The sequence below is a fragment of the Myotis brandtii genome, unplaced genomic scaffold (genome assembly GCF_000412655.1).
Source record: "Myotis brandtii unplaced genomic scaffold, ASM41265v1 scaffold265, whole genome shotgun sequence".
NCBI classification, from domain to species: Eukaryota; Metazoa; Chordata; class Mammalia; order Chiroptera; family Vespertilionidae; genus Myotis; species Myotis brandtii.
The window spans coordinates 1,802,477-1,820,368 of record NW_005360086.1 but is presented as its reverse complement, the minus strand read 5'-3'; positions in this window follow the sequence as shown (position 1 = coordinate 1,820,368).

Sequence of the window (17,892 nt, the reverse complement as noted above, 5' to 3'; positions counted from 1 at the left end):
TCGTTTCCACAGAACTTTATGACTGGGGGACACCCACGGGGCAAACACATCACAGGCTCTCGCTGGGACCAGCTGTGGGTCAGTCCAGGTTTCATGAGCAAGGAGAACCCCCCCCCCACTTATTCCAACTCTCCCCCAAAAGCCTGCAGTGCTTTCCTGCCAGTCTTGGTGAAGAAAGGGTTAAACCCATGTCCGTCTACGGAAGCCTGGGGAGAGGGTCAGCCAGCAGGAAACCCCAGTGAAGAGAGAACAGAACAGAGAGGCTGCGAACTCCGTCCAAGACAAACTTCTGCCACCGTCCACGTTGCCCTGGGCCGGCCCTCTTTGCCGTCGCCAGCAGGGGACAAAGAGAGGCTGTGTGCAAAGGTACTCCGTGTTCCTGGGCAGGGGGCCAGCGGGGAGTGCCTGCCACCTGCCAGGCTGGGGGCTCCGGGGCAGGATCTGAACCACCAGGGTCGAGGGCAAAGCTGGCCCGAGCAGGGCCTATGGTGACACCTGGAGGGGCCTCTGTTCTCAGGCCTCGGACCACAGGGGTCACAGAAGGTAGAATGGCCAGGGGGGCCCTGGGAGTTCTTCTCAGCTGGCCCAGGTGAAGAATCCGAGGCTGGCCCGGCGGGTGTGGCTCAGTGGTTGAGCATCGGCCTATGAACCAGGAGGTCACAGTTCAATTCCCGGTCAGGGCACATGCTGGGTTGTGGGCTCCATCCCCAGTGTAGGGCGTGCAGGAGGCAGCCAATCAATGATTCTCTCTCATCATTGATGTTTCTCTATCTATCTATCTATCTATCTATCTATAATTTTAAAGAGTCCCAGATTCTCTCTCATCATTGATGTTTCTCTCTCTCTCTATATATATTTTTTTTTAATTTTTTTTTTTTTTAAAGAGTCCCGGGCTGCACATGGGCTTTAGAATCAGCTGCACTTGGGATCGAGTTCCAGCTCTGCCTCCTTCCAGCAGTGAGGCCCAGGGCAAGCTACTCCCTTCCTCTGAGGCCCGTAACCCCATCTGTGAAATGGGCCTAATCAGGGCTGCTGTGAAGACGCGTGTGCTCTGACGCTGAGCCCAGTGGCTCACTCAAATGAGGGCTCTGTCGGTGCCAGCCATTCATAATGACAATAAATAGAATGATCATTCCTTCCAGAAATACCTGTTGAGCACGTGTGACAGGCCCTGCTCTGTGCAGGGTGCTCTCGGAGATATGAAGGTGTGTCAGATGAGTCCCGCCCCTCCTAGGGGGCGTGCACAGGGATAATCCTAACCAAAGTCTGAGAGTGCTGAGTGATGTGAGAGAGCTGTGTCAGGACACGCATCCCGGGAAGGCTTCCTGGGGGAGGCAGCATGTGAGTGGTGCTAGTGGAGGTGGGGGAAGAGAGGGAGGCATGATTGCACGAGGAAGGAAGGAAGCAGAGGTGGGAAAGAGCATGTCATGTACGTCCAGGGCACACGGAAGGCCAGTGGGGCTGGAGCACAGTGTCCAATGAGGGCCCGAGGGAGCAGTCAGCTCGCCGGGTGAGGGAGAGCGTTTCTGTCCCCTGAACATGCCCTTCTTCCTGGGCCTTGCTGAGTGCCCCTGAGCCAACCACTTCCTGTTTCTGAGTCTGATGAGTGGTTCCTCATCTTCCCTCCAAGAACTTCAGTTGTTCCCTTCATTTCTGCCCATTCTCCCTCTGCACAAGCTGAGTCTTTGTATGTATGACACTCGCTGAAGGTTTTGACCAATTACAAGCAGAAGGAAAAGAATCCTCTGGCTTCAGTGTAGGGGTGGGGGGTGGGGGCACCACCACGGCGGTCCAGGAGGGCCAGGATGAGGCCTGGCTGAGAGAGAAGAGGAGAAGGCAGGGCAGGCTGTGGGGGAAGGCGAACAAGCACTTCACCCTGCAGCCCTGCCTGGAGGCCTTGTGAGGAGGAACCAGGAGAAGGGAGGGGTCGGGGTGCCGATTCCCTAGGTCAGCACGCAGAGCCTGGGTGATTGGTGGCTGCCTGTCAAGCCGGAGAACCTAGCCCCTGAACCTCCCCCCCCACCACCACCAGAGGGGGAGTGCTGAGTTGCTTTGAGCTGGTTGAATTCGAGGCACCCCTGAGACAGCCAGGGAATGGAGTTAGGAGCAGGGGAGGCAGATCTGGGCGTCACAAGATGGGGCCAAGACTAGATCAGCGCAGGGCCCCTGACTACCCCCTGGGGGCCTGGGTGCAGGGGTGGGGAACAGAGAGAGGAAAAGGCAATGGCAGGGAGTGGACTCCTGGGTCTCGTTCCCCGTCCGTGGGCTGAGAGGGGGTCTCCACGAAGGGCCGAGGGACCAGCTCTCCTTGCACCTCGGCTTTAACCCCCTGAGCCGGGCCGAGGAGCAGCCTCGGTGCCCAGTGCAGTCTCCTTGCCCAGGCCCCTGGACACTTTCCCTCGGGAAAACCCTGAGGTGTCCCCACCATGGCCCTGACCAGCTTCCACTCTCACCAGCTCTGAATTCTGGTGTTAACTATGGGCCGGGCTGGCGGGAAGCAGCAGAAGGGTCTGTGCTGGAGGTGGGTCTGGGGGCCCAGGCTCTGTCCTGCTGGCCATCTTCTCTGCTATCTGACTGGAGGTCAGGCCTTGGTAGGCGGGACCAATGAGACTGGTGCCCATTGAGTGATGGATGTGCTAGCCAGTAGAACACGTGGTAGGCGGGACCAATGATACTGGTGCCCAATGAGGGATGGATGTGCTAGCCAGTGGAACACACGCATTCTCCCTCTACAAACCCAGCAACACGAGGGATCTTGAAGATCACCTGTCCCTGGCTCTCCACTCTCTACCCCAGCCCAGAAAAGGGCAGGAAGGAAGAGACCTAGAGCTGATTTTTATCTTTCGAAAAGCCTAGCAGACATAGAACCTTTATCTGTGTGAAGGCTACACAGGCCTAATTAAAATGTCAAGTTTCCTGCTAGATGTACAATTAGTTGGTAATTACTCATTCAGGGCCCTGTTTTATGTGAGACAATACCGTGGCATGCTCAGAGCTTTGGCTGGTTTTGTTTCATACAAAGTCGGCTTCTGAATTAATAATTACTGAATAAGTGTAATTTGATAGCCCTAATTAAAACATGCATGGCCTCTCCCCCCCCCCCCGCACCCCCCCCCCCCCCCCCCGTGTGTGTGTTTGTGAGAGAGAGAGAGAGAGAGAGAGAGAGAGAGGGAGAGGAAGCATGGGGATACTAAAAAGGTCAGATGCTCTCATTTTGCAAATGGGAAAACAGGGCAGGGGGTGTGCCCAGCCCCAGGTCCCATGTGGGGCTACATGTGGGGCGGGGGGGGGGGTCCCCAGCGGGAGGGCCAGGCCCCAGGCTTCCCGAGCCCCCGCCCTGGCCTCTCCTGGCTCTGCTGCGGCTGGTGGCTCAGTGGGAGTGCGCAGGTGGGAGGAGAGGCAGAGTTAACTCTCCTCTCCCTCCGGGCCAGGGCCAACAGCTGCCTAGAAGATAAGGGAAGGGGACCCCTGGGAATGAGCAGCCTGTGGGTGAGAGAGATTGAGGGAGGCAGAGAAACAGGTGCAAGTGACAACAGGGGTGGGGGAGGGGAGACCAAGACCGAGAGACAGAACCAGGCCGAGCAGAGGAGGTGGGGCTCCTGAGGCCCTGGAGGACCCCGTGTGGTCCCAAGGCCAGACATGGTCTCAGGCCCACCCTCTCTGTGATCCCACGAGGGTTAAGGGGGCCGGAGGGCCACGGAGTGCAGGAGGGGCTGCAGGGAAGACCTTGGCCTCGGCCACTGGGCACAGGCCAGGTGCACACCTGGGGGGCAGGGTTGCCCTTTGACAAACTGCCGCCAGCAGCAGCCTCTCCTCGGGCCACCAGCCACCGTGACAGACAGTCCCTTTGTATCCTAGGCCCTGCCCTGGAGAACTCTTGCTTGGAACCAAACCCCATTAAAAATCCCTCCCCCAGCAAGTAACTGGGATCCCAGTCTGTGGGGGAAAGGGCACTGGGCTACGAGTGAGTTCAGAGTCCAGGCCCTGTCCTGTCACTGACTCCCTGACTCTCATCCCCACGCAGAGTAAAGAGTAAAGGTCCCGGGGACTCTGGTCGGGGAGCTGAGTGGGTGCTGGGCTGCGCCTTCCCTCCCCTGCGAGTTTGCTCTGTCGGCACAGGCCATGGGCCGCCTCCCTCCTCTGCCCCCAGCAGGGCCTCGCTGGGACCTCAGATTCTGTGCTTGGGCAGCAAGCTGGCACCTACGTGAGGGGAGGCTGGGCGTCCTGCCCGGAGCCGGAGCCGAGGGCAGCTGCCCGGGGACTGCCCAGGCCTGCTCGTTCAGCCAGAAATTCCAGCCTTTTAAGGATCAAGGGCCAGAGAGGGAGCTTCTCCAGGCGCCAGGAGCCGTTTTTCCAGCTTGGCAGTATCGCTGGGCCTCGCGGAGGCCTTCCTCACCTTTGATTGGCTCTGCGGAAAGGTGAGGAACCTAGGAGGGTGGCAGTCCCCTGGGCACTGGTGACAAGAGGGGGCTCCAGCCCCCAGCTAGGCCCTTGGGAAGGAATTATTATTATTATTATGAATTATTATTATTAATCCTCACCCAAGGATATGTCCATTGATTTTAAAGAGGAAAGGAGAGAGAGAGAGAGAGAGAGAAAACATTCATCAGCTGCCTCCTACCCCGACCTGAAACCTAGGTATGTGCCTTGACCTGGAATCGCACCCACAACTCTTTGGTGTACAGGATGACGCTCCAACCCACTGAGCCACCCAACCGGGGCTGGAAGGAATTATTTTTTAAATCAACTTTATTGCGGTCTAATTTACATACAATAAGATGTCCGCATTTTAGATGTACTATTCAATGAGTTATAAATGCTTGTGTACCTACTACAGTAGTCAAGATCCAACAGCACTTCTCCATCATTTTAAAAGGTCTTCAATCCCCACCCCCACCCCCACCCCCCAGACATCCGCTGATCCACTCTCTGTCCCTAGAGATTAGATTTACCAGTTTCACATGTTACCAGACAAGTCTGTGCGCTTGCGTCTGACTTCCTTCGCTCAGCATATGAATTTCAAGTTTCATCCCTGTCATCCTGCCTGCGGGCAGTCCGTCCCTGTCTGCTGCTGAGGAATTTGGGTCCATCATGGATCGCTTATCCGTTCTCCTGCTTTCGGACATTGGGGCTGTTTCCAGTTTGTGGCGATTATGCACAAGGCTGCTGTGAACACTGGTTTGTGTCTTGATGTGAACGATGTTCTCATTTCTCTTGTCTTGGCACCTAGAAGTGGGCTTGCGAATTATACGATAAGAAACCGCCAAACTGTTTCCCGGAATGGTTGCCCCATTTTACAGGGTTTGAGAAGGAAGGAATTGTGAATGCAGCCTTTCCTGTCCACAGCCCGGCCTTTCCTCTTCCCTGGGGACTGAGCAGGTTTCTTAAGGAGGTTTGGTGCTTCAGAGGACGAGGGGGCCCCTGGCCTCCCCAGAGAACATTCCCGCCCCCCTCCGAATGGCTGCACGTGGTTGAGATGGAAGAGGCTGTGCTGGGGAGAGGAGAGCTTAAGGATCTATTTATACCTGAGTGTAAGCAGATGCATTGTTGGCTAAAACGCTGTAATTATTCTCCTTTTGTGAGTGTCTTTATACAGAGCTGCTGCCACACTGGCAGCCTCACCCTGATTCCGCTCTCCCACCCCCACTCCCATCACCCCACCCCCGTCCCCAGGGTGAAACCATTGGGGGGCAGGGCAGTTCAGCAAGGGCTGATCACTGGAGGGGTGATGTGTGTGGCTAGGGAACTGGGCTGTTTTGCTGTCGTGGCCCAGCCCAGCTCTGTCCTCCTGCCGCACCGTCCGCGTTGCTGTCAGTCATTGGAGTGCTGGGCTCCCCGAACTCCCAAGGGTGCGGCTGCCCAGAGAGAAAGGATGGCTCTCTTTCTGTGCTCAGATGGCTTGTTCATCGCCCCAACCCTACCCCTGACGTGTTTAGGGCAGGACCACCAAACGGCTCCTTCAGGGTAAATGAAGATCCTCTTCCTGGTAGGACTCGTGGCTGTGATCCCTTTCAGACCGCAGGGTCCCTAAGGCACTGCCCTCCCTGCTTGGGAAATCCCACCACCCCGTCCAGGAACGGCTCTCTCCACTGTCCCCTCTATAGAAGGCACTTCCTGTCACGATCCCGCCAGTCCCAGCTCATGATGAGTCCATGATATGGCCCCGGACTGTCAAAAGCTTGATTGGGATGATGAACCTGTGATATCACTCCAGGTTTAGCTATCAAAATAACATTTACTCCCTGGTTGCTATTACTGTTAGCATTCATTTTATTTAAAGATTGCAGAATAGCCCTGGCCAATATGCCAAGTGGTTAGAGCATTGGCCCATGCACCAAAGGGTCATGAGTTTGATCCCCAGTCAAGGGCACGTATTTCAGCTGCAGGTTCTCTCCCACCCCCAGTTGGGGCACATGTGGGAGGCAACCAGTTGATGTGTCTCTCTCACATTGATGTTTCTCTCTCTCTCTACTCCCTCCCTCCCTCCTTCCTTCCATTCTCTCTGAAAAGTAATATCCTCAGGTTAGGATTAACAAGAAAAAAAAATAAGATTGCATTATAGCTGTGAGCTGTTGAATTTTATACAAGTAGGTGTCTCTTTAGCCCAGTGGTTCTCAACCTTCCTAATGCCGAGACCCTTTAATACAGTTCCTCATGTTGTGGTGACCCCCAACCATAAAATTATTTTCATTGCTACTTCATAACTGTAATTTTGCTACTGTTATGAATCATCATGTAAACATCTGATATGCAGGATGTATTTTCATTGTTACAAATTGAACATAATTAAAGCATAGTGATTAATCACAAAAACAATATGTAGTTATATATGTGTTTTCCAATGGTCTTAGGCGACCCCTGTGAAAGGGTCATTCGACCCCCAAAGGGGTCGCGACCCACAGGTTGAGAACCGCTGCTTTAGCCTAACTTTTATTCTAAAATTGGCTTAATCCGAACCTGTGTTGTCCACTATGGTACCCAGTAGCACATGTGGCTACTTAAATGTAAAAGAAATAAGTTAACATGAAAGAAAAGCAAGATGTTAGTTTCTTGATGGCACCAGTCACATGTCAAGGCTCCATAGCCACATGTGGTGTGTGGCTACCACGTGGGACAAGGCAGAAATGGGACATTTACAACGTCGAGGGAAGTTCTGTCGGGCAGTGCTGGTGTAAACATCTAGCCATGTAGGCAGCGGCACCTTTATCACCTGGAATATTTTCTGCACCCTCTGCATCTGGCCCTTATCTGGGATGGGCCTTAAAGAAAAGAAATCCCAAGATATGATCCCTGCCCCAAATGATGTGCAATTCTAGAATGACACGATGACTCACAAGATTTAAGACAGTAGAGGACAAATATTAGACCAAGCACAGATGGACACATAAGGGTGAGAGAGCAATTAAAGAGTTGAGTGTAGAGTCCCCTGGAACCTCGGAGGAGGGGTAGTTGTCGGGAGAAGTCAGAAGAGACTCCCTGGAGGAGGAGGTAGTTGGACTGGGCTTTGAAGGGTGGATCGAAGGGTTCCATGTGAAGACAGTGGAAGGACAGTCCAAGAAAAGGGAACTGCATGTGCAAAGGACCAGAGGTGTGAGGGGCTGGCCATGCTTGGGATCGCCTTAGAGTGGTGCGGCAGGAGTGTGGGGGTCAGAAGGACCGGGGTACAGCAGGAGTGTGGGGGGTCAGAAGGCTTTGTGCTGTGCGGAGGGGGATCGCTTTTATCCTGTGGGGTCCTGGAAGGCAGGTCACTTTAGAGAAGGTGAGATGGATAACATGGAGGGATCCGCCAAGAGGACGATGGAAGAATTTGGGTGAAAACTGAGTTGTCCTGAATAAAGGCTGGACAGTGGGCATGGAGAGAAGGGGGAGGAACTGATGGACTTCCGGGTGCAGCCTGGGCGAGTCATGTGGGAAGGGACATATATTATGCCCGGGAAGGTTTCATGTAGAAGGTGATGTGAATTCTGGGATGGATGTGATGCTAAGGGCTCTAAATTCAAAAGGCTCCTACAGTTAATATCCAAAGCTAATTGGTCTCTAGAAGGTCAAGGTGACCAACCTTGATTCCTTCCAAACAGTGAAGCGTGAGGATTCTCTGAGACCTCAGATTTTTGTTTGAGGCAATGAAGCAACAAACCTATTGTTGGAAAATGGGTTCTCTAGGGAGGGTGCCTGGGGTGGTGGGGGCGGGGCCGGGGGAGGAGGCTGGGCTCATTACAGCACAGAATGCACAGTTTGGCCGCCCAAACTCCCCACTTGGCTTTATTTATCACCCTAATTACACCCTCCAGGAAGAACAATTGCTGATCAACCCAGTTACAAATTAAAGTTAATACAACGAAGAGACAGCAACAAATATCGTTGCAAATGCTGCCAAAATATGATGATCACAGGCCTGCAGCTGCCTGCTCTCCTCATTAGACCCCTCCCTTCCCTCCACGGCTCAGTGACCTGTTATCTCCCGTCAGGGCTGTCTGGCTTCACACTCCCCAGGTGGGTGCCCCCCCAGCCTGCTCCCCTCCGCTGCGGCCTTGCCAAGGAGCCATTGTGTGGAGTGAGGCTGCTGGGAACAGAGCTGTAAAGAAGCAGAGACAGGAAAGCTGAGCCTTGACTTCCATCCTTCTTCCCAAATCTCTTTTGCTCTTTCCAGTTCACCGTGTTTCCCATTTCCCATGATCTTCTCCTCTACCCCCGCCCTTCACCCTGCGGCTGACCTCGTGTGTGTGCCCTGGCTGTTCTGAGGGGCCCTGCACTGGGTGGGTGTCCCCACTGGCCCAGCAGTCACTGCCTGCTTTGCTCAGCAGCTCAGGCAGGTTAAACCCAGCCTCCAGCTTTGCTGACCCTGTTCATTCCTTTGTCTTGTAGAGAGAGGCAACTGGAGAGGGAGGGTGGCAGACAATCCTCTCCTCCCAGGTCCTGCTCTCCGTGCTTTGGGCTCCTCTCTCTCTACCTCCCTGTGTCTCCTACAACTTGCCTCCTGCTGAGACAATTAGAAATAGTAACCCTTCATTCCTTGCAATCCACAGCGCACCAGATGAATGGGTGTGCGTGACCGGGAGGCGGGGGAGGCATGTGGGGCCTGGCCAGTTCTCTGCAGCGTGTAGGAAAGGCACCCCCGACCCTTTTGGCCATTCCCCAGAGCCCATGCTTGTGTGTATACCAGCCCATCAGGGGAAATTTCAGTCTCCGCCCCCCCACACCCCCAGGTTTTCTGCAAGCATCCTGCACCTTCTGGCTTGTTCTGGCCTCATATCTGCCCAACTCTTGGCTCTGCCTCGCCAGCCCTGGCCTTTGGGCCAGGGGTTTCTAGTCAGTCCTGGCCTTTCCTGGAGAGCCACAGCCATGGCTAACCCACTGGGAAGCCCAGCTTCTGCGCTGTTTTAAGAGGGGCTGTGTCCTGGCTCCAGCCCTGCCAACCCCTGATACACACACCAGGCTCTTGGCCTCTGCCTGGGGAAGGCAGGCTGGGTAATCCGAGTGAAGGGGAGGTAGAGAGACCAGCAAAGGGGTGGAGAGGAGACCAGCGCTGCCTCTTGTCTGACATCACCGTCAGATGCCAAGGACCGGGCTCCGTGGGTGGCCCACCCACCCCTTTGTATTGAATCTGTTTCCTTGTCTGCCTCACCCACTGGACTGCGGGCTCTGCGAGGGCAGGCTCATGTCTGATTGGCAGCTGGATGCCCACTACCTGGTGCAGGTCCTGGCTCTCCCACCAAGTGTCTGTTGAATAAAGAAATAGATCAGATGAGCTCTCCCTTCTTCATCCCCTGCGAGGCTACTGTCAGTCTGCTTACATAGCCCAAGCGAGAAGCTTTTGGGTCCTCAAGTTCTGTTGATTCTACTTCTAAAAATACTTCTCCAGCCAATGCCTCTTTGGGGGATGTCTGTTTCTGCCTGGTTAATTCTAAGCGGAAATTGGCTGGCTGATGTCCTGGCTTCCCTGGCTCCCACCTATGTGTGCATCGTCCGCATTGCTCATAGGTGTGACACAGACCGGATCACGCCACTCCTTTGTTTAAATCCGCTCACCAACTCTCCATTTCTCACAAAACGAAGTACAATTCCCTTAGACCCTCCACGATTTGGGTCAACCTGTTATTCCAGCCTATTTCTTGCTGCGTTTCCCAGGGGGACCCTGTGAGACATCCCTTGGAACGCCTCGCTGTTCTTCAAGCAAGTTCTTCTTCTGCCTCCACACGTTGCATCTTTTCTCCTCTCTGCAAAAGTTACCCTCTACAGCAGTGGTTCTCAAACGTCCTAATGCCACGACCCTTTAATACAGTTCCTCATGTTGTGGTGACCCCCAATTTCATTGTTACAAATTGAACATAATTAAAGCATAGTGATCTCACTTTTATACACTGAAAGCTGGCAGGGAGCCTTATGCCTGGCACGAGAGGCTGCAGACCATAGGCTGTGTGGCCCTGGGCAGGTTACTGACCCTCTCTGTCTCTCAGTTTGCTCATTCATAAAACTGTCATGATAATAGCTTCCGCCTGAGGGAATCCTCAACAATGAGGATCTAGTGAGTTACTACTTACAAAGCCTGCAGAGCACTGCCTCTCACATATGAAGCTCTCAGTAAGTGTGGGCTACTGTTATTAACTCCGATTGGTAGACCCCGTGTAAATGTTGTTGGAATGAATGAGTGAACGAGAGCCTACAGTCTCTCAATGCACTTTCCCCCCCATAAAGCATATTCAGTATCTGAGTCCTTCTGTTAAGATATTAAAGACAGGCCACGGTGCCCACGATGTCCCCTGGCTTGGCAGTGGCTTCTTTGTGGGTGGCTATTGAATCTGTTTCCTTTGTGGGTGGCTATTCAACACTTCTCCAGGTTGAGCAGGAAATGTTCGGCTAAGGAACATTGAATCTGTTTCCTTTGTGGGTGGCTATTGAATCTGCAGGTTGAGCAGGCAATGTTCGGCTGAGGAAAGATGACTGGAGGGAGTTTACCATCCTGTGAGGCGAAGGACGGGAAAGGACAGGGCCGGTGATGTGGGTGGTCCTGATCGTCAGCACCAGACACCCCTTCACCCCCAACTTATTCCAAACGTCCTCATGACCTTGGAGGAGGATGTGAACCCGGGGTTATTTGGCCGCTAAATTACAAGGATCCAGATGGGGAATCAAATTTCTGCTCCCAAAACACCTTAAAGACAATCGAATCCCAATCATTTCTTCAGAGGATGGTCCTTATTTTGATCTAGGTCCAAATTCTGGTCTTGCTATTTACTATTTAGACGGTGCTGCTATATCCCCGACTCTAGCTGATCTGTAACATGAAAATAATTCCTGTCTCATGTAGATGCCGTGAAGTTGAAATAAAATTAAATGGGATAATTTACATAATATACAGCATTGTGATCCTAGGTGTGCGCAATCTTAGTGTCTGACTTAATTTAGAAATGTAAGCTCTACCGGGATCTAATAAAAGTGTTCACCTCCTGAGCAAGAATAACACTGGGCAGCTACAGGTATATTTTTCATTCTTACATTCTAGCCAGCAAAATAACTTTTTTGAACTGAATATATACTGTGGGCCAGACATTTTGTTGGTGGCTAAAAAAAACAGAGTAATAATAATAATAATAATAATCACACAACAGCTGTGGCCAGTGTGGCTCAGTTGGTGGAGCGTCATCCCGAGCACGGAAAGATTGTGGGTTCAATTCCCAGTCCGGGCACATGTCCCGGTTGTGGGTTTGGTCCCTGGATGGGGTGCGTACGGGAAGCAACCAGTCGATGTTTCTCTCTAGTATCGATGCTTTTCTCTCTCTCCCTCTCCCTTCCTCTCTCTCTAAAATCAATAGAAATATATTTTAAAACAATAACAAAGTACTTGCCCGCATGTAGCTCACAGTCTAGTGAGGGCGAGAGGCAAGACAGCAGATTTTTAGTTGAGTCAAGGTCTCTCAGTAACATGTTGGGTCCTCAGCGAGAGGAAGCACTGAACTGAGATGGGACACGATTGGAGGTGAGGTGGTTAAGGAAGGCTCCTGGAAGAGGTGATGCTGGAACTAAGTCTTGAAGGAAGAGTAGAAATCATCGACAAAGGAAGGGAAAAGAAAGCTCAGTCCAGGCAGGGGGAGCAGCAGATACAAAAATCCTGGGGTGCAAAGAGCAGTCCCATTCTAGGAAGAGCAAATTGCCTGACAAGGGTAGAGAGTGAGCACATTTAGCGGGAGGCAAGTGAAGAGACAGGAAAAGCAAGCCAGCCTCGTGTCATGAAGAGAGATGGATGCACGGCCGAGGGACCTTGATTTTATCCCGAAGGCGATGGGAAGTCATGGAAAGCTGCAAGCAGAGGAATGACCTGCTGGCCTTGGTCTGCTCGCTCTGGAGGCCGTGTGGGGGAGGGGCTGGAGGACAGGAGACCAGGAGGGCACTATTCCAGAAATGTAGGCAAGACATTCTGGAGCTACACTGAGGCCACAATCTTAGATCCACATACAAATTGACAAATGTATCCTATCCTGTAGTAGATGCTCATTAAGAAAAGGCACCTGCAGACTCGTTCTCTCTCTCTCTCTCTCTCTCTCTCTATCTCTCTCTCTGGAACACACCTGTGCCTTTCCCACCCCCTTTTCAGGCACGCTCCCTCTGGAGCACGCCCACACCTTCCCCCCCTCCTTACCCCAGGCTCGCTTCCTTCGCCTTTCTCCCTCCTAAGCTCCAAGGGCACTTCTTTGGCCTCTATAACTTGTTTCCTGAGCCCACGCAGCCCAGCTGGCTCACTTCTTCTGCCTCTGTGACTTGCTAAATAAACTTTTGCTTGTAAAATAAAAAGAAAAAAGGCATCTGCCTACGTTCAATCCCTCAGGGTGGGAGGACCTATTAAAGGTGCTGCAGCAAGGAAGGGCACAGACGTAAACTTTGGAATGTAGGGAGGTAGGTCCTAGAAGGGGGACCCCCAAAATATTTATAGAGATAATTTCTAGGTGGCAGGATGTTGGGTGATTTGTATAATTCTTTCTACAATAAATGAGTTGTTTATGTATTTTTTAAAAAAGAATTAAACGATGAAAAGAAATCAACCCAAGAACTTTGGCTCCAAGGCAGCGGTTCTCAACCTGTGGGTTGCGACCCCTTTGGCGGTCGAACGACCCTTTCACAGGGGTCGCCTAAGACCATCCTGCATATCAGATATTTACATTACGATTCATAACAGTAGCAACATTACAGTTATGAAGTAGCAACGAAAATAATTTTATGGTTGGGTCACAACATGAGGAACTGTATTTAAAGGGCCAGAAGGTTGAGAACCACTGCAGGGGAATCGGAAAATCCAGGACATTCATCAGACACTAGAGGATGATAGTTCAGAGGTCAAGACCCAGTTTGGAGTCCGTGAGGGTGAGAAGATTTGGGCTCAGACAGGAGAATAAGTGCCTCTATTTTAGGGGGATCCTGGTGAGCAGAGTTGAGCTTGTCAAGAAGGCAGTGAGGGCACCCCCCAAAAGATGGGACGATGTGCCAGCGGAGCATTTGGTAGAGGGATGGGGAGCGCGCGCTCCGTGCGCAGGCAGATTTTCAGTGGGTGGCTGAAAGACAGGAGGGGAAGGATTGTGTAACCAAGTTGTGGGGAAGGAGAATAGTAGCCTATTGTTGGAGACCCGATAAACACATCTTGGGGGCGTGGGCTTGACATAAGTTCCAAGACAGCTTAATGATCCGTCACCAGTCCTCTCCTAGGATGAGTCACTGGAGAATTAGATTAACCCAGTTCAGCCTTCCTTGGCCCTGCTTCTGCAACACAGCCGCTGAGATAGGGCGGCCGGGCTCCTCTCACAACGGAGCCACCAGCCTGTCCAGTGCGGGAGATAAAGCCAGCCAGCCTCATCGATCATCCTTGGGCAGCCCCAGTCTCCCCTTCGCTTCCCGTGTTCAGGATTTGGGTCAACAGGCACCTGGCACAGGCAGAGGCCCTCCCTGCTGCGGTGGTATTCTGCAGCGCTCCAGCGACGAGGTGTAGGTGGACAGCTGCTGAATGGGCCCGGGACTCTGAGCAGCAGCAGCGCCCAGCAGGATGAGCCTGGCTTTTGCAGGAGCGCCTTAATGAGCTTGGAAACTGGTGGCCCGGGAATCGCAGCCAACAGCAGTCACATCAGGAATGGAAATAAGAAAGCGCTGGAAGAAATGAGCAGCCTGGCACGTCTTTCACCAGACGCTCTGGATGTCCGTTCTGGTCCATCCCGCCGAGGCCGTGTGACATGGGATGTTATTCAACCCATTGGCATCTTAGTCTCCTTGGCTGCAAACTGCTGGTAACATCCCGTCAGAGCCCCAGAGACCGACAGGGAAGCCTTAGGGAGAGCTTGTTGTGTGTGCCTGCCCCTGTTCTAAGGGCTTTGCATATATTCTAACTCTGTCATTAGCAGGAACCCTACATAAGATACATAATGTTATGACTATCATCCTCCTTAAAGGTGAGATAACCAAGACATGGGGAAGCTGAGCAACTTGCCCCAAATCACATACTAGTGTGGAGTCCAGACTTGAACCTGGGCAGCTAGACTCCGGACTCCATGCTTCAAACCACCACGGTCGCTTCCTCCATCAGCCGCGAGATGCTTTACAAATAGACGAGCTGATTCTTAGCTGTGACGGACATTTCCAGGAGGCCCATCACCACATGTTTGTGGTTGCCGGGGTTTTCACGCGGGAAAGGACGGGGCTGATGGTTGTGTCCACCGCGTGCTGAGCGCCTAGCCTTGATTCTTACAGAACCGTTGACGATGCAGGAGCAGAGACGTGGAGAACTGGTGACTTGCCACAACCGGGAGCTCCGAAATCAAAGAGACTCACCTGATTTCAAACTTCCCAGGGCAGGGCAGTGTGACAGCTAAGGTATTGCCCTCTAGAATCTGGGTTCAAAGTTTATTTCTGCCCCTTCCCAGCTGTGTGACCTTGGGCAAGTTACTTCACCTCTCTGGGCTTTGATATGGTCATCTGTAAAATGGAGATAACAATGATATCTACTACATGAGGTTATGGTGAGGTGCACAGGCGTTAGTACAAGTCAAGTGTAGAACGCAGGCACATGGTGCGTTCTCAGGGGTTATGAAAGCAGCAAGTCAAGGCCTGGGAGGATAGCATTTGATTCAAGGTTTGCTTTGCGTAGAGAAGGCGTGATAAGGGCCAGAACCCGGAAGACTCACACAGCGGAGGGGGGGGGGGGGGTTTGTTCAGGGAAGATTTTGGCAGGAAGCAAGCAGTGAAGTCAGATGGCTGGGAGGGTGGAATGAGGGCCCAGGCGGGATGGGAGGGGTGGGGGGGTCAGACACAATTGGACAGGGTGTTAGTTTGGGGCTGGGGTCGGGGGGAGAGTTGGGCAGCAGGTGGCTCTCCTTCCGGGCTGGGGGTCCTTATTCAGAGGGTCTGACAGTGTGTGGTGGGACGCTCAGCCAGGCAGGCCGTGGAAGGGTCTGGTGCGGACTTGGCACAGGGAGTGGGAGACACATCCACTGGCTGGAGGTCAGTTGACAGTGGGCTAGGTCAGTGTAGGGAGAGCCAAATCCAGATACTGGACACATAGATGTGGGCAAGAGGTCATAAACAAGGGCAGGGGCTAATTAGCATATGCAAAGTCCAGGACTGTGCTCTGTGCAAAGTGCATGCTAGACAAGTGTCATTGTTGATGAGGATGATGATGATGATGATGGTGAAGATGATGGCGGTGATGGTGATGATGCTATTTTGGCAGCCAGGATCTGAGGTTCAGGGACAGGATTTCAGTTCTTAGAGCAGAAGCAACCAGGCGGGATTTGATACTTTATTACTCCCCTCCCCACCCCCCATAAATCTGCGAACTTCGAATATTGCCAACTTTTTAATTTAGCCCAGTGAGGCCATTCAAACAATCAAGAAGCTTATCGCTGCCATCACCATGATTTCATAAAAGAAAAGCCATCTTATCACCAAAAGTAAGGCAGACATAATCTCAGAATAGACAGCCCTTTAAATTAGAAACAAAAACACCTTTACAAAATGCTCACTGGCATGGTCTTTTCTCGGGGAGCAGCTGGCGGGGAAGTTTGTCCTGGCGCAGTGCTGAGGGCAGAGCAGAGCTGAGCGTGCATTCACCTTTACAAAATGCTCACTGGCATGGTCTTTTCTCGGGAGCAGCTGGCGGGGAAGTTTGTCCTGGCGCCGTGCTGAGGGCAGAGCAGAGCTGAGCGTGCATTCGTGCCCAGGGCTCCCCTTCCTGGGGTCTGTGCTTCCTTGTGGCGCTTGGTTTCAAGGAACACGACCAAGGTGCTCTGATCACGCACCAGGTGGCTGTCCTGGTCCTGAGCCCCCATGCGAACCACACCTTCCCAGCTGGCCTCCCTGACGTCCTGTGCAGGCGCTCCAGGCCGCTCATTTCTGGCCCAGCCTGCTCCCACTGCATTCCAGGGCCACCTGGTCCTCTCCCACCCACAGCCCTCCTCTTGCCCTTTGGATCTGGCACCTGAACTTGCTTTCTTCAGGGTGACCTTTGGCACTCTTTCAAGGTCTTGGCTTCCTGCTCCTGGCCAACCTGTGGACATTCTGCCTCATCCCCACCCCAGGGCCTCAGCCTTGGCCCTTGTCCTGGGTTGCTGAGGACCTGAATGGAATGTTAGAGCTTGAACCGGCCACTGCAATGTGACCTGGCACTTTTCCCACCCCCGTTCTCTGGGCCCCATGGGGGTGAGGGACAGGAGGAGAAGAATGCGTCTCAAGTTTGGTCACAGCCTGTAGAAATTAATAGGATGCAGGGCCAGGAGCTAAACTGGTAATGAACTCCTATCTGTCTCTTGGACTTGTCGGTAAGCTCTTTGAGTAGGGGACAAAGCCTTGATCATCTTATCTTTTTATTAAAAAAATTTTTTCCCCTTGATTTCAGAGAGGAAGTGAGAGGGGAGAGGGAGAGAGAAATGAAACATCAAAGATGAGAGAGAAGCATCGATCGGCTGCCTCCTGCATGCCCCACACTAGGGATCGAGCCCACGACCCAGGCATGCGCCCTGGCTGGGAAATGAACTATGACCTCCTCCTGGTTCACAGGTTGACACTCAACCACTGAGCCACACCGGCCGGGCGGATCATCTTTTATTAAAGCTTTTATTTCCTCCCCATTCCCAATTCCCCACCACTTCCCCAAAACCAACTAATAAAGCACCTGTACAAGATATTGGTTGCCTTAAATTTGATTCCTCCATTCAACACACATTTACTGATCACTCGCCAAGAATGAGCTACTGTGACAGGCACTTTGAGAGACACTAAGACAGATGAGATCTGGACGCTGCCTTTAAGGAGCCCTCCGCCTAACGCGGAAGAGGAGGGCGCACGCCCAGGGAACTAGAAATAAAGCAGAAAATACTGAATGTTTCCAGAAAGCCTGCAGGCTGGGCAGAACTGATTTCACCTCCAAGTGCTCAGGTGGTTGGTAAGGAGCCCTCCGCCTAACGCGGAAGAGGAGGGCGCATGCCCAGGGAACTAGAAATAAAGCAGAAAATACTGAACGTTTCCAGAAAAGCCTGCAGGCTGGGCGGAACTGATTTCACCTCCAAGTGCTCAGGTGGTTGTCCCCCCTGGCTTGGTCCAGCCTGGAAAACACCCTCCCAACACGTCCCTTTCATCCTTGAGCCGAGGGAGAGTTGGCATCCAACCACTTCCTTTTGTTTTCAGAGTTTTTTCCCCTTCAATTTCCCATTTGTCTTGGTCGACTGGTGCTCATCTCCCTGTCCCTCCTCCCACAATCATCCCAAACAAGACAGTTGCTGAAAAACAATGTCTCCTCCTCCCATTGCAAGATAACGGTGCTCTTTGTGTGCTATTCCCATCAATGTATTGACAGCTTGCGTTCCTGCTGCATTTTATTGGCCTTGTACTTATTTTGTTGAAGCCCGAAGGTTGTTTAAG